This window comes from Eleginops maclovinus, chromosome 16 (genome assembly GCF_036324505.1).
Source record: "Eleginops maclovinus isolate JMC-PN-2008 ecotype Puerto Natales chromosome 16, JC_Emac_rtc_rv5, whole genome shotgun sequence".
Lineage (NCBI taxonomy): Eukaryota > Metazoa > Chordata > Actinopteri > Perciformes > Eleginopidae > Eleginops > Eleginops maclovinus.
In genome coordinates, this window is record NC_086364.1 from 9,711,197 (window position 1) to 9,728,056 (window position 16,860).

Here is a 16,860-nt window from a genome sequence, read left to right on the forward strand (position 1 = left end):
TGCAAGACATATCGATTCATCTGCCATTAAAATCTTCAGAAAAGATTGAGAAAGAAAGAGGTGAAGGCTGATTTCAAATGAAGCCAACATTTCAAATCAAATGGTTTGTTTAGTGTGCTAGATGGGGCATTTATATTAGACTTCTTTGTTGGCCCCGTTTTTGAAAAATGTAACGACATGAAGGTGAATCGAACTGGTGAGTTAGTCACAGCCCCAAAACCACATATAATATTGACTGTCTGTATAGTATCTGCTAAGATCTTTTTTTTGATAAATCACTGTATATATAACAATGTTTTTCTTTATATACAGTATGCTTTACATCATACGTGTTGCAACATTTTATTTTGACTGCAACTCAGATAACGATATCACACATCAGTGCACATGCTGTCACAATGTATGTAAATCTGCCTGGAGTTTTTGTACAATACAAAAGCCCAAAACACATCATATTTAATAGTTCAAAAAGTATACATGTTATATACATCTTTAATCTGAATATTTGTGATACACATGTTTAGAGCAAAGAGCATATTGTGTGACCTGCTGTATAGGAGACTTGCACTGTAGACTTCAGCAGTGTGTGGGTGTGTGTGTTCTGGTGGAAAGCTGCTTTTTTATGCAGCGCTTTCTCCTGCTGTACGTTTGTTTAGTTTTTTTCCTTTTTGTCTGTTGGTTTCACTCAGGGTTGGTCATCCCTTTTGTATGAGATTAGTTACTTCATTTGTTTTGACCTTTGTTTCACTTGAATTATATTGGCTGAGCTTTTAAACGCTATTACTTATTTTTTAGTAACATAGTATTTCAGTTTAGCTTAGTGTTACGACTTTAGTTTTGGTGTCAAACTTTAACAAAGGATTTTGATTCCTGTCTTAATTATATGATATCAGTGAAGCTGATGGATAAATGTGACCCTCTAATTGGGCAGATTGAACAAAAAACACTTTAAACATTAGTTGTATTTTGTCAGATATCCAGAATATTAAAGGTCCTGTATTATACTATATTTGAAAAATATATTGTAGAGCCATATCTATGCAAAACATGTCTATGAAGTGTTTTGCTCAAAATACCAAATGTAGCCATGCCTCAAGATACTCAGCTAAATGCTGCCGTGTTTAAACCCCATATTATGTTCCAAACCACACCAAGCATTATTTCTGCACCATTATGGAGCTCAAACGTTTCTCTCGTGCATTTTGTTATAATAGGTGAACTTTTAAGGGCTTTAATAGTTATATTCTTTTCAATTATTCCAAACCATTTTATATTCTTAAAGCTTCAAGACATTTTTTACACATTAACAAACACCGCATAGGTCAAATAATGTATACATGAAGTCTAAACTGTTAGGTTTGTTTACCTGACACCATACAGTATTGTCTATTGATAAGAATGAATCATTTATTAGCTTTTTTATTCATTTGGACAAGCAGGTTAATCTGCTGTAGTTTGGGTACAACAGCCCTCAGGAACTCCTCACATCCTCTACAAGGGAGGATGTAGCTCGACCAGCAGAGACTATGAAACTGTCAAACCGAGCCTAGTGTTGTCACTGTCTCCCTAAACACCCAGGAAAGGTTAGATTTGAGATGTTCTGTCTATAACTACGTCTTCTACAAGTCAGATGGACTTGTCACTGTGGACAGAAATGCCCCCGGCAAGCCCAGGTGAGGTGACTGGGAAGGCAGTGGCCTTGCTTTGGCCTGAGGCTTGTTGTCTGTGCATGCCAACCCGAGGCCTACATATTTATCATCTTGTCTCCTCCCTCAGCTGCTGACATGCCTTTGGATCTCAAATGCTCCTTTATGAATTTTAATGTCCAATCCTAAACTTGACCCACAGGCTAGACTGAACATCTCAAATTCTCAAAAACACTGTCATACTCCGGCATGTGCATAGTGTCCTAATAAAAAAGACCCTCTGGATCATGGGTCGGTGGTTTTCACTAAAAGCGAGCAGTGTTCTGAATTATTTAATGGACATTGAGAGGGCGAATGGTGAATAAGGATGAACATTTAGATTGTATGAAGAGGGGGTGTAGCTTTGTATATCTATATCAATATATATATAGATATAGATTGTTTTGGAGTACATCAAGATTTTGGACTTGTATGTCAATAAAATACAACATTTATGAGCTAGCTTACAAGATTCACATTTCCAAGGATAGCTATGGTTTATTAAAACATGGGTGTTGTATTAATATTTTTAGCCATTATCTGGTTGCATGTCAACATTGCTATGAGACGACAAACAGCCAGACAATATAAGTCACACACATTTGGAGGAGAGACCTATTACTTTAATGTGCAATGACCGATGAATGTGATTAAAAATGGTTAAAAAAAACAAGCAAATAATATCCTGAATTTAAGAAACGAGAAACATCTCAGTGTGTTATTGAGTGTATTTTGATGTAATATGTGTGCATGTTTATGTGTCTTCTCTGTGGAGGATGTAATTAACAGCACAGGGTAAATGGGAAACCTGCCTTCACACAAAGCCACAATGACATGACGGCTTGCATCAACATGCATATCCCAGCATGCACGCTGTTTTTACCCATGCTATACCTCACACTTCATCTCCCTTCCCCACTCTTCCCCTCCGCACCATTACTCTCACACACGAACCGCACACACTAGAACAGACACCAGGGATTTGCATGGAACACCGTGCCCGTCATGCCAGCGAGAATCAGCCTTCAGAAACAAATCAGCCTATTTTGTCTCGTCAAGGAGTCACGCTGAGCCAGTGGGCAGTCTAAACCAGCACCTCGCTGCCTCCTGACGGATGCCTCCTTGACTTTGAAGGCTACATCTGCTCACCTTTTAGTGTCTGTTTGCCAGTGAAGTTTAACCCGGAGCGACAGCTGTGCACCAGAATACAAGCAGTGAATACTGAGAGGTGTCACTCTTTGTTTTGCATGGCGTGTGCTGCACTGAAGCGGCAATTTTTCTGTGCATTGCCATCCTCTTTTCTCTCGATATGTATGTGTATGTGGGCAGAATGGTTACACTTGCCTGTATTGAGCAAACATAAAAAACATATGTCTGCGTTCTTCTTTAAAAGAATGCGGTCTGGTGCGTGTGTGTCATTGTGTGGCTTCACGCTTCATGAGTGGTTCTCTCGGCAGGCCAGGTTATAATGAGATCCCTGGGGCTGAACGCTGGCTGCCTGTAAATCAACAGATGTGAATGGACTCGCTCAGTCTCCCCCTCTCTTTCTACTAGCTGACAGAGCTGTCACTCAGCAGGAAAGAGGTGGACTGACAGGTGAGGAGGATGCAGTGTAGGGAGGGAGATGGGTGAGCCACTGTAAGGGAAGGAGAGGCAGTCACCTGTGAGGACCTTTTGATCCCACAGCTCATTGCTCTCCAAACAGAAATGTCTGACAGCTAAAATTCAAATGTCAGTGGATAACGATGAGCCCTTATACTACTGCTACTGATGCTACACTTAAAAAGCAAGCAGAATAATCTGACATTTAAAACCATTTGCAGATGTTCAGATAAGATGCCATCTATAATCACATCAGAAATGACCAGTTAATAATGTTTAAGGCAGAAGGCTCGTAAGCTGTAAAAATGGAGATAAAGAAAATCAGATTTAAAGTGAATTCATATGTTTCATGTGACATTTTGCCCTCCTGAGAATACCACTCTGACACTATACAAACTTTATGGGAAAAACAATTCAGGATGTGTTTTTTCTCCTGTCTTTTTAGTCTTCAAGTCCCCAGAGAGAGCCAGGATCGGGGAACTAGCAGAGGCCGCCAGTCAAATGTTAGTGCAGAGAGCCAGAAACATCACAATAGAGGTTCTGTGTGAAGGAAAGAGCAAATGGGTGCCCACACACATAAACACACTTGCACAAACATCACTCTGCTTCTGGGCATACAGCCATTGGCCCACTGCAGCCTCCCAGTCAATAGATGTGCTTTGTGCTTCATCCAACAGGAACCTGCTGCAGAAACCTGTTACTGTGTCATTTGCAGGCCACAGCAGAATTCTACAATTATCAGAAGGTTGCGTGATATAAACTCACTTTTTTTCAAACCCAAATACAAAGGAACAAAGTTTGATTCAGTCATTTTAAAACATTTTAATCCAGAGTTACCAGGACATTGTTTCTGGAATGACTCAATGTTTTTAGCAAGGGTATATCAACTTTTCCAGGGATTGTCATGAATTTTGTGCAGACGTAATTGTTCCAAGAAGCCTTGTGTGGTGATTCCACAACTTTTTGACTCAACACAAACAACATGTAAACAATTTCTTTTTTTTTGAGTAAAATATCTCAACAACATTGTGCGGATTAACATGAAACTTGGGAAAGGATTCATTTTACAATAATTCATTTTATGAACAAAAGCGTACAAAATGTACAACATTCCCATAATCCTCAGCTGTGCTTTGTGTTTAGTAAAGTTCTCACTATACCGAAATTATGACTTGGATACGATACCTTCCTTTAGTGTTTAATACTGAAACAACACAATGCTAAAACCTGAAACCGCACTTTTTTTTACCTCTGAAAGTATAGGGGGAACTTGAGCCAATAAGAAATGCCGATTACAAGTACCAGCATGCTCACCCAGTAAAGTAAGATGGTAACCAAGGTAATAAAGCCTGCTAAACATTAGCATATTTCTATTCTTAGTGTTAGCATGTTAGCATAACTACTTTAACATTTGGCTGTACTGCTTAGTTTACGTAAAAAGGAAATCTAACATTAATCTCAATCCATTATGTTAGGTTGGAGGCAGAAATCTCATAGATTATTGCTAAATATGATTTGTGGGAAAAACTGCTGTTGAGTTATTTTGATGAACCGACACTTTGACAAAGCTCAGACCCTTTTAAAAAAAATAACATACAACATATAAGGTCACCTGCCAAGTGCAACACTTATGATCTGATGGTGGATCTGAAATGTTTAACTCTACGCAATGTTGTACACTAGTAAATCCCTGTTCTGTGGCTCCCATTTTACTTTATGAGACAACATGTCATTAGCTAGATAATCAAGCTTGTTCTCATTATCGTGGTTCATTTTAATGAGCTGTGTACATCTACAACGCAGCCCCCAGAGATGAGCCATCACACAACAACGTCTGATATTCTCCAGCATTCTCTAATGCTTTAGTAATGTGTTTGGATAAACACAATTTAGTTTGTAAATGTGCTATCTTTGGGGCATGATTATTAATGTTACTCTGTCAGGCAGAATTTGCAGATGGCTATTTTAGAATATCACTGATAGCAACCAGAGCTGCATAACAACCCCATATCTGCTCCACTGCCATTCGATCAGCACACACCGGCTGGATATTTTGTGGGCCAAATATGCAGCGTCTCCATCATCAGAGAAGGCAATGATGCACGACTTGCTTGACTTGGCTGATAAATGATTTATCAAAAGCACACAGAGCCAGGCTAGGTAAGGGTTGTGGACACGGAGGAATGAAAGCAAGCGCTGAATCTGAGAGCACAACGCCGAAGCTCCAGGTGGAGTCGGTGACAGGTGTGATTATCACTGGGAATTACGCTACGCTTGTGCTACTGGGGCTGCACAATGTGTGATAATTCAGCTCTAATTCAGGCTACACATCACACTGTAGGAAAAGTGCCTTGAACATGAATGGCTCATGAAATCGACTAGGGCAAGAGTTTGTTTTGTAGACTGAAAATAATATGATTTAAAGCATGAAGATGAATTTGATGAATATGATTTTGATTTTTTGAAAATGTGTTGGCGGACCATGTGTTATTGACTAACATGTAAATCCTACATAGTGTGTGAACATTTACACCAAATGTATAATAGTTTTGTTACATGTTGACTGTGTTCAACAGTACTATTATATCTCCAAACACTCACCATGCGTATCAAAAAGACTTCAGGTCTATCTACTGGCAAAATAACGCTTTAGCTTCCCATCTTTTGATGGCGGTTGAGCAGCTACAGCTACAGCTATATAGATTTGTGGGGACTTTCTTCCTGCAGAGTAATTTCTCACTATTAACTTCCCCCCAAGTGCCATCATTTTCTCTTGCTTTATTCTCTATCACTTCTTGACACAAGAGCACATTGTCTCGCTGTTCCTCTGTCTTCATTATTCCTCTGTCTTCCTTATTCTTCGCCTCGCTGTTTAAACTCTCTTTCATAATGGAAACTAAAGTTACTCTTGCCCAGAATTCAATTTTTAGACTGACAAAAAAAAAGCAGGCAGAGAAACCAACTGCTAACTGTTTTGCATTGCATGATATTTACATTTTGCTACGGAAAATATGTTCCTCTAGTCTTAATATAAAGCTGCTGTTTTGACTGCATCTTCATCACAACCACCCATTATAATTGGCATTTATTCAGTGTAAGAAAGCTGTGAAAATGTAATTTCCAGTTCAAGAGCTCCAATTGGAGCTTAGCTGAAGTGAAAAGCCTTACGCTGTCTGTCGAATTGGTTTTGTGTGGCTGTGATTGCACCGGCTCCGATGCTGAGAGGGACAGGTTCATATATCCACGGCGGAGGAAGCTGAGGGAGTAATATAGATCGAGGGAAAAGAAGGGGAGAGTATTTTGTTTTAGAGGTAAAAGGAGGCGAGAAGCATGTGGAGGTGTGAGGGGGGGGAAGTGAATGATTGGCTTGATTTCCCCTGTGTGTCTGTCATCATTGGGGAGCCAGTCTAGCTCCATCAGCTGGCCAGCAGCTGGGCTGCATCTCCTAATGCCGCTCCTGCCTACATTACATGGCTATTTGAAGGAAGGTGCTGTGCTTTGATGGCCAGACATATTGGTCATCATTGCCTCTTGGCAGAAAATAAACGAAAAGAGGGGAAATGCAATTGCTTATGTCACCCTTTCCATCCTCGCTCCTATAAATCCGGTGTGGAGATTTGCTATATTGTGTTTATTCGTGCTGAAAATCTTTTATTATCCCTTTGCTTTGTAGACGACAGCTTGCCATTTTTCTACCTTTCTTTCTTTTTACTTTCTATTATCTGATGAATATTATGTGTGCGTGTGTGCGCTGCTTGTCCGTCAGTTGCTTTTTTTCGGCTGTGTTTTTAAAGTTTTGTTGGTTTTGTTGGTTTATTGCCTGTCTGGTTCCTCCCTGAACCACTTGGCTTTACCACAAGTCTGTGTGATAGTTGGCTGTCTCTCAGGACTCCTCGCAGCTAAACGCTGGCACATCTTCGTGTTTATGAGACAGCGGGCATGTGTTCGGTCCCACCTGGCAGGGGGAGATAGAGAGAGAGGGGGGGCTTGAAGGAGTGTGAATGAGAGGCCTGTTGTGATGCTGTGGGGAGCGGGTGGGCATATTGGACAGCAGCAGGTGCTCAGACAATCTGGGAGGTGGCCTGAGCCCCCAAAATGGCCACCTCAAAGAGAGAGAGAGCCTCTGATTGGCTGCTGATCAAATCTGACAGGGGCAGAAAGCATGTTGCTTTGCCAATGACCCAGTCTGACTGCACCTGGCCTGCAGTCACATGGCCGGAGATGCCTCAGACAGACCCTGTGTGTGTCTGTGGGGGGCTGCTTTGAAGTCCTCGGTGCTGTCTTGTTTGTGTTGTAACGTCATGGGGAGTGAGGGCCCGGTTCTTCCTCTCAGGAGAGCCAGTGGGAGTGACTCTGCCTGTCGCTATGGATGTGACCACTCTTCAGCGGATGCCTCTTTGTTTTGCCGCTAATTTGATTTTATTATAACACCTCTCATCTCTGCGGGGGGGCGGGAGGGGGGGTGTTCATCCCCGATATTTGAACACCAATCAAACACCCACAAGGGCAGAGTAAACGTCAACCCGAGCAAAAAGCATCCGCCTCCTCATCTTGTGTCTTTTGAGTATACACTCATAGGCCAACAGAGCCATCTGGACATGGAGTATGACCTCTGCTGCCAATACATTGTATATTATAGAGCATTGGTAGAAGTAAATAAGTCTGGCCTAAGGAAAGCATAGCTAAAGTGCAAATGTATATTTGATGGTCGTTTTTCCCTGGATCTTTTTAGAAAGCATAGTCAACCCATAGACTGTAGACATTAGGGTTAACCTCACAGTTCCTACAAGATACTAAATGGAAGCTACATGCGTGCGGTCACAGTAAGATTACTCATTAATATGTATCCACGGTTATGATGTTATTTATTTAATGGTGGTTATGTTTATGTTTCCTACCAAAGAGAACTGGCAAGCTCAACAGGGCAGAATGATTTACTCCATGCTCTTGATTCCTCCTTGGTTTGGTTTTTCTTATCTCACACTTTCTTTTTGATCTTGAATGCCTCTGGACCCGAGAGGGCTGTGACCCAGGAAGATGAAATTACTCAGAGGAAATGGTAACCCCCCCACCCCTGACTTCTCCCGACCCCCAGGTGCAGCCAACTACAGCTATTATGTCTATATTTCCAGCCTCAGCAATAAAAGCATGTAGAGAAAAATGAAAGAAAGAGAAGAACAGGGGAGAGAACAGAAGACTGAATAGGACAGTCTATTGTTGTGAAATTGTTCGTTTTTCTGTGTCAGGACAAAAGGGAAATCAATAGAAGATATTGATGTTGAGCTGCAGGCTCACTTGTCTCGTGTCTGCTTTGTCATCTTTCTCCCTCTCTGAAAAGTGATTTTAAAGTTGTGCAATGATGCGCATAGCTATTTTTTTGATGTTGTGTGTGATGTTTTCTTAGAAAGGCAGAAAAAGAAAATAGTTCTTGGAAAACCTGTGACCTCCTCTGTGTGTGTGTGTGTGTGTGTGTGTGTGTGTGTGTGTGTGTGTGTGTGTGTGTGTGTGTGTGTGTGTGTGTGTGTGTGTGTGTGTGTGTGTGTGTGTGTGTGTGTGTGTGTGTGTGTGTGTGTGTGTGTGTGTGTGTGTGTGTGTGTGTGTGTGTGTGTGTGTGTGTGTGTGTGTGTGTGTGTGTTGTTTTTTTTGGTTCTTGAACAGATGGCAGAAGGACACCCAATCCCATTAATCACCTCTGTGTGTAATTTGTGTAGATGCTGTGTGTGCGTCTCTAGGACGGCGTGTGTTATTGTGTATTGATCTCTCAAAAAAGCCAACATTTAAATACTTAATATTAACAACACCTTTGCCAAAAAAAGAAAGGTTTCTCTTTTGAGTTTGTATCTTTTTGGCTGATTAAATTTATTGTAAGTCATTTTTGTTAAAAATGTCAGCTAAATGTAAATGTAATTCATCACAAACAAAGATGTAGAAAGCCCAAACTCAGTGCTGCAAAAGGGCAGAGTATAACATTCGGTAAAACTAAAAAGTAGGCAGGTTTTGCTTCTTGCTGATCTACAGTATTGCAGGGGAAAAAAATGTTTCATCATTTTCTATCTTTGACTTTTTTGCCTCGACCGTCAGCAAGGCTCTTTTGCTGTGCGAAGTTTACCACTGTTAACATTAATAGAGTCTGCTAATCTCTCAAACCTGCAGTCAGCATTTGCCTTTCATTAACCCTAACCACTGTCAGTGGCTAAGCAATTGTTTTAATTGCTGGCCCCAAACCGAATAGTTTATTTGATATTACCACAATCTTTTCTAACTGTTTAAGACCACGTAGCTAAAAACATTGCTTCACTGCCATACCTTACTGTTAGATGATAATTGGTGCTCAGGCCTCTGCTTTACTGCTACATAAGATCATAAGTTCCCAAGTGATGGGCCACATAATGTTGCACAAACCTATCAAGCAACCCACACACAAACACATGCACACATTCAAGTAATTAAGTCTGAAAATCTGAAATTGAAATCACAAACAGAGGCTAATTACCTTGGCGATGGCACGGTGAACATATCTCTCCTCATAACTGGCCATTTAGTGTGAATCTGTGTCATTGTCTTTGCAAAAGAAGTAATCAGTATGCGAGAGATAAAGACTGAATTATAGTAGAGAAGAAGATGAAAGAAGAGAAATCTTGAGAGGGAGGGAGCCTGGTGATGAAAAAGAGAGAGGGCTTTTGAGAAAGTGCTTGATGTATACATCTATAATCTGCTTAATTTTACATGCTGTTTAAACAGGCAATTTATTTTTGAAGACTGACATTTTCCTTGGCTTGCACTTTTTGTGCCGAGGTAAGAGAGCTCTTTCTTCACTGCCATTTGCTGCCTGGCTCAGACTTTAGGGAGAGCTGGAGGCACTAAAGCCATTACTGTAATGTCTCACAGAAGCTTTGTCAGTCATACACACCTGCACTTGAAAACATTTCACTGAAAACAATATGGTTGTTTTTGTGTGAGAAGCTCAAAGTAAATCTTTCCTAGATTTAGGGTAATGATTTCACTCAGTTTCAAAACTATTATTTATTTCTCTGTCATTTTCATTCTCCCTCAGATTCAGTTAAGCTAAAGTATTTTAACATATGCAGACACACCTTTCAAATACTGAAATATAAGCACCATTTATCAAGATAAAGTGTCTGTTTAATTAATCAAAGTACATTTTGTTGTTTATATTAAAAAATATATCTTGCTGATCAGCGGCCAGTTGGCTGATCAGTGGCCAGTTGGCTTATATTTGAAGAGAAAGACTGATAAAGTTAAATTAATGGCTGCACACAAGCATTCAGCTGCTCCAAGTAGCTTTCCAGGAGACGTATTCAATATTATTTAACTAAAAGCCCCTGTCTGCACAAGAAAGCCATTCACAGAGAAATCTGATTGTGGAAATGGTAAGCATCAAGGGAAATAAACCTCTAAGTTTCAACATCATGAGTATTTCTTTCATCCAGTTGTCAGCTGTGTACCTGCACTTCCAACACAATCACACATTGTTGTGGTTGCCAGCTTTAGCTCAGGCAAGAAACATAAACACTTGCCGGTTCCAGCTGCAGGAAATCTCCCAAGTGTAAGATGCATTTACGCTTGCATGGCTACAGCGGGCAGCTCTGAGCATTCAGCGCGGTCTTCTGACTCTGCCGAGCTAACTTCCCTCCAGGACTGCCCTGGGGGCGTAGGACTCATTTATGAGCCAGGATGACAATATGGGGTTGGATGCCTCCTTATACCCAGCTTGGTTGGTTTCAGACTGGTCTGAAAATGTTATTAGAAAAACCATCAGCTGCAGTTTAGATGTTACTGTACAGGAATTTGTACAGAGAAAAGTGTATCTGCTCACTGCGGTTTGAGAATAAAAAAGAGAGGACAGATCAAATAATTGATCTAGGAATTGCATTAGCCTTGAAAATACACTATAAACCTGAAATATATATGATTTTAAAATATTTAAGGAGTATTGCTATTTCCCCCACTTGTTAAGAAAGTGGCTAATGTAGAAGCTGCTTGTTTTGTGAATATTCATTCTTTTGAAGTTCCCAAAGAAGCAGGCAAAAGTTTAGGTCAGGAGATACTTTTGTTGGCTGTTTCTTGCAGTGGCCATGTAGTTTATGTGTGTAAAGTCACTCAGCGGGGGAGGCAGTGATTTATATGTCGTGCAGGATGGAGGGTACACATTTTGTTGACACAACTCAGCCATCAACAGGAGTTATGTCCACCCAAAAACACAAAGCAAACTCTGAAGGTGGACCAAACAGGACATAAAGAAAGCTTTGTTTATTACCTATCACTCTCTGTTACATACATGCACACAAAAGCCTCCAGGCCGGCCTCCTTCACTCACTGTTTGTTCATCTGTTCCTCTTTGCCCAGCAAGAAATGTATGCATTGCCAGAGCATAAATAAACATGGGCACAAACACATGCACACAGGCAAAGACCCACACATACACTTGTGATGCAAAACAAACACACCAGATCAGACTGTAAATAAGCATATTTTAACATACTTACACAAGTAAACAAAAATGCCCCAAAGTCTATAAAATAACCAGTTAACCCACTGTATGTGCGGCATGCTGAAATGAAAGACACTAATTGTTTTTAATTTATTAGCACGTTGTTTGCCACCACAATGTTTCTGTTCTGAGTTAATGAGGTCTATATTCTTTATCTAATCAGATTGCTGGACGCAGTTTTTGAAAAACAAAGCAGAGAACAACCAAAACAGTCTTGTCTCTACGCATGTTATTGCATGATAACGTGCATAAATAACACGCATAAATTGGTGGTCATGGTCTTGACAAGTCAATCTCTCTCTGACTTTACTCTTCTGAATTACCAAATGCAAGTCAGAGCCGCCCAGATTTATACTGCTGACATTTAACTGCAGAGACAACATAAAACAACCGACTCTGCAGCAGTCAACATTACAAAGTTGCCATTCTGTTTGTCTGGCCTCTGAGTTTAAAGGCAGTCGTTGCCAACTTGGTGATATGCCATCCAAATCTGGCAATGATGGGTTAACTGGGGCTGGATAGCAGCCAGTAAACCCTACCCCCCTTTAAACTACACATGCTCACGGAATAATACACAGCTGTGCTTGCAAGGCCAATGCAAAGTTCAATATGATATACAACAAGTATGTGTGTACTGTATGCATGCAGCCACTGGCACACATTCATCTTAAAGTACTTTTTTTTTTGTACTAACTCAAGGAGGTTTGGAGGATACAATCACAACACCAGTGTCCTGATTAGCTGGGAGAAATGAATGACCCTTCGTAATGCAGAGTGAGACAAGGCAGGATGAGAGCAAAGGAGGTGGGCAGCCAGCGAAACACACTCCAGCCTCTGCGTCACGTTGGAGTGTGCTCAGGGCTACACAGGTCTGATTAGGAACGGCTCAGTGGCTTTTGCCCACAGATAAACCTCCTCTCTCTCTTTCCACTCTTATTTGGCTCCCTCTCCCTTCTGCCGTTTCCTCCCGGCATGCTTTGCTTTTTGTTTTGTTGCCCTGTTTGTGCTCTGTGTACTTCTGTGTGACTCACCTCCACCAGGTAACTGGCAACATGTCTCGGACATCAGCAAGCTCATTAACATTCTGTAGCTTCGCTGCCACGGTTGCCATGACGTCAACGTTTCTGTGGAAACTCATTTCAGGATAAGGTTCAGCTTCACATCCTGCCACGATCATATTATTATTCATTCTGTCAGGTTCTCACTTGTGAATAATTTGTTTGGATTTCTTTTCTGCTTTCTCCTAATAATTATAACACAACCAACATTGTTATTCTGAGCTGTGGATGATGTATAGCCGACCAGTCTGAAATGTCTGCAGGGCAAACATGTACAGTAGGTGAAGGAAAACAGGTGACAAAACACCTGACTGACTCTCTAATGTGTGTTTAATTGTCCAAACCAGACTCATATTATCAGAAAGCCTTGTGCTCCTGTGAGCAGGTTGAGGGATTTGGGGATCAGATTAGCCAGACTGACAAACCTGTTCTGAGATACACAAGTGGACATGGTTTTATTACTCTATAATCACCTCCACTGAGCCAGCGAGAGACTGAGAGACTTTCTCCCCAGAGAGAAGATGGATGTTGAGTTTCTCCCTGATATTATGTTCGGACAGTCTGGGTTGCTTTTCCTATAAATGTGCAGCAAGATTATAATTGTCTCAAGTGTTGTCCTCACACAAATGGAACATGGTATCACATACTGTATTACTTTTCAATATCCAGCTGAGTGACTGCATCATCAAAAGCAACATGATTAGTTGTTCATTGTTTTCAGGTCTTAATTATTTCCGTTTCTGTTCCTGTTTTTCTGTTTCCTGTTGTTTTCTGGCTGACAACACTAATTACTAAGTATTGTAAAAAATGCCGTTTGTAAAAAACAGCTGTATTTGTTTGGTTTATTTTTCAGTAGTATTTAAGGAGGGAAGACCAATATTTCCTTGAGGACAAAACAGTTTAAATTGTAATTGAGATGTCAAAAGCACGATTGTAGGTTCTTTGCCGTCTTTGTTTTACTCAATAGTCATACAACCTTTTATATATGAGCTACTTTTCAGTTTTTTCTTCACATAATATTAACCCTCAAACATGATTGCTGCTCTCAATCATAAAAACATGTTATTGGCCAGCTTCTTAGCAAAGAAACAGGCATAAATTCAGCTAAGTTTTAAAGTTCAGTTTACCCAATTATCCAAACCACCTGGTGAAATTCCCAAAAAAGAGAGTGACCTTATATCTTTGTATTGCAATGCCTTAAAAGTTGAAATTAGGTAGGTCATTATCTTAACATTCTTGCTATCACACCCAAAAATAAAATGGAGTGACCCCTGCTAACATTTTCTTTGCCCTTAAAGGAAATCGTATCAAGTTTCTAATGGAAATGAACTTTATGATTTTATATCCAAATGACATTTACCTTAGTCCCTGACATATTTCAAGACAGGATTTTCTTGAAAACGCATTTTGAAAGGAGCTCTCTCAACAGGTCAAACTGTAGCTGGGACGTGAGATTATTTAAAACTATTATTGGCGGCAGTGAATAGATGAGGCTCTCTTCCCTTGGTGGTTGACAGTGATGTGACCTTTATTAAGGCACTAAACCAGACTGCTCCAGCACGGCATCTCTGTGGCCAAACTGTGAACAACTAAAAGGGCATCTCCCTGATGTGCGACTATGTAAATCGATAACGCCCTGCAGCACATACGAGTTGGGTGGGTTGTTGATGTTTGGATTTAGTGACCAAAAAGGATAACTGTTTTTATAACCAGCAGGATAACTGTTTTTATAAGCCATTGGGTATAAAATTCCATTAATTTGCCCTTCAATACATTTTGAATCCATGGTTTAAGCACATTTTTAACTTGTTTCAGAGGTGCTGTGTGGATGAAGTTTACTATTACTATTTAATGACAAACCACACAAACACATTTCAGATCAGTATCCATGGTGATGTTATACAGCAGGTGGTATTGCAGATTGATGACCTTTTGTCGAATTTGAGTTAACAAGAAAACTCAAGCGGTCTGTTGAATATTCCCAAAATAAAATCAGCTGCTTGCAAGGTGACAAAGTATTTAATCTGCAACTTCGTACTGTAGTTATTCACCACATTATCAGCTGCTGGCGGGTGGCTAGTCTGACAGCTCGATCATATGGACGGTAAACAAATCAGATTCATTGGGGCAGAAAATGTATATTATGTAGACTCTGTAGCAGCTGCAAATTATTAAGACTAACATGCTCACAATCAAAATCATGTTAGAATGTTTCTATTTACTAATTAGCAACAAGGATAACAGCTGAGGCCAATTGGAATATTATTCAGTCACCAGGTATTTGGTCATAAACCAAAGTATTGGCAGAGTGAACAGAGGATGGTGCTAGAAGAAAAGTCAGAGAATCGTCAAAATAGGTCCAAAAAATTAAGAGGACGTATGAATTTAATACTACATTTTAAGGTAATTTCCCCAATGGTTTTAAACATTTGACTCATTGCCAATAATGTCAGGTTCATGGTACTACCATAGTCAATGGGATTAATGATATAGGAACTTTTTGTCAACATTTCATCTTCTATATTTTATAATATTTAACAAGCTAAGAGAACCTTGATGGGCCTTTGACAAAAGAAGACAGTTCAGGGAAACATCAATTTACCAGGTGAAAATACAGCTTTTTAGACCATAGTATGGGAAAAAGCCTAAACACAGCTATCTAGGGAGGCCATTGCCACTCTTGATAAATACTCAAATGTGTTCCTCACCATCACGGATGAAGCTGGTTTATTTTCATTGGATGCCCTCGCAGATGTCTATCGGTCTGCAAACAAATTCAAAAACTCAAGAGCTGGATGGTGAATAGTGTTGCCAAACCACAATGTCTTACCAGGCTTCCACACGCACAGCTCAGTCATACAAGCAACTGGAACACAACCTTTAACTCCTCAGGGAAATACTGTGTGCATCCACCTGAGAACACATGATGGAAAAAGCCTTCTAAAATATCAATAAGTCCTCCTTATCAGTCAATCTCTCTATGCTCCGTTTTAATTTTAAAATACATCAAATACATTTTGTCTGCAGTAAGATAGCTACAAATTCAGATAAACACATACACACAATGACAAACTAAATGAAAGCACATTCACACATTTTAATTAGCAGCACTTTAGTGCAAAAAGCCCTTAACCGTAGGATAATTAATCTTCACAGTCGCTATACCTCTTCAAAGGGGCAGGTTGCTTTCAATTTTTTGAAGTTCAACTGCAGGGAAACGGTAAGCAATACAGGTGAAAATCTAAATGGTTAACAAGAAGAAAGGGACATCAAATGAATATGCTGTTGAAAGCATTTGATTGTGCTGGACACTGACGGTCAATTCCTGCACTGTGAATGTGGAATGCCAACAATCTCTGCTGGCTTCCTGTGTGTGTGTCTATGTGTGTGCGTTTGTGTAAGTGTGTGTGCGCGACTTCAGCCTAGTAACATACCGCTTCTCATTACAAATCCTCTCATGACTGTATGCAATTTGTGGTTATGCTCTGTAGCCTTTTGTCAGCAGGCAAGCCAAGTACTGTCTCTGCTTCTCTCTGCCACTGTCCATCACTCCTCCTCAATGGGTCTCTGTCCAATCGCTCAGTCCCTCCCTATTTTTCTGCCGTCTCTGGGGGCACAACCCCATCTGTAAATTGCAGTAATTAGCCAAGAACGTCTGTGATCGCATGCTTCCTGCGCACATGATGTCAGCTCTGACCATTCAGGGATAAGATGACTGGGCTCTCTGTGCTTGTCAGAGCCACTTGTAATAGCAGGGTATGAAAGGGAAACTCAAGAATGCAGAATCAGAGCGTGACCCCACAAAGGTAATTCTAATCCTCCTGCCGTCTCAACAGTAAAGGGCAAATGGCTGATCAGATTGCTGAAAATTGAGGCTAGACATCCTGCATTAATAACTCTTCCCGCGAGTGGAAGTAGATTATCATGATGAACTCAAATGCTGGGCACATTTTTAAAAACACAACTGATTTGTATTCATCTTGGCGAGATACATGTGTGTATC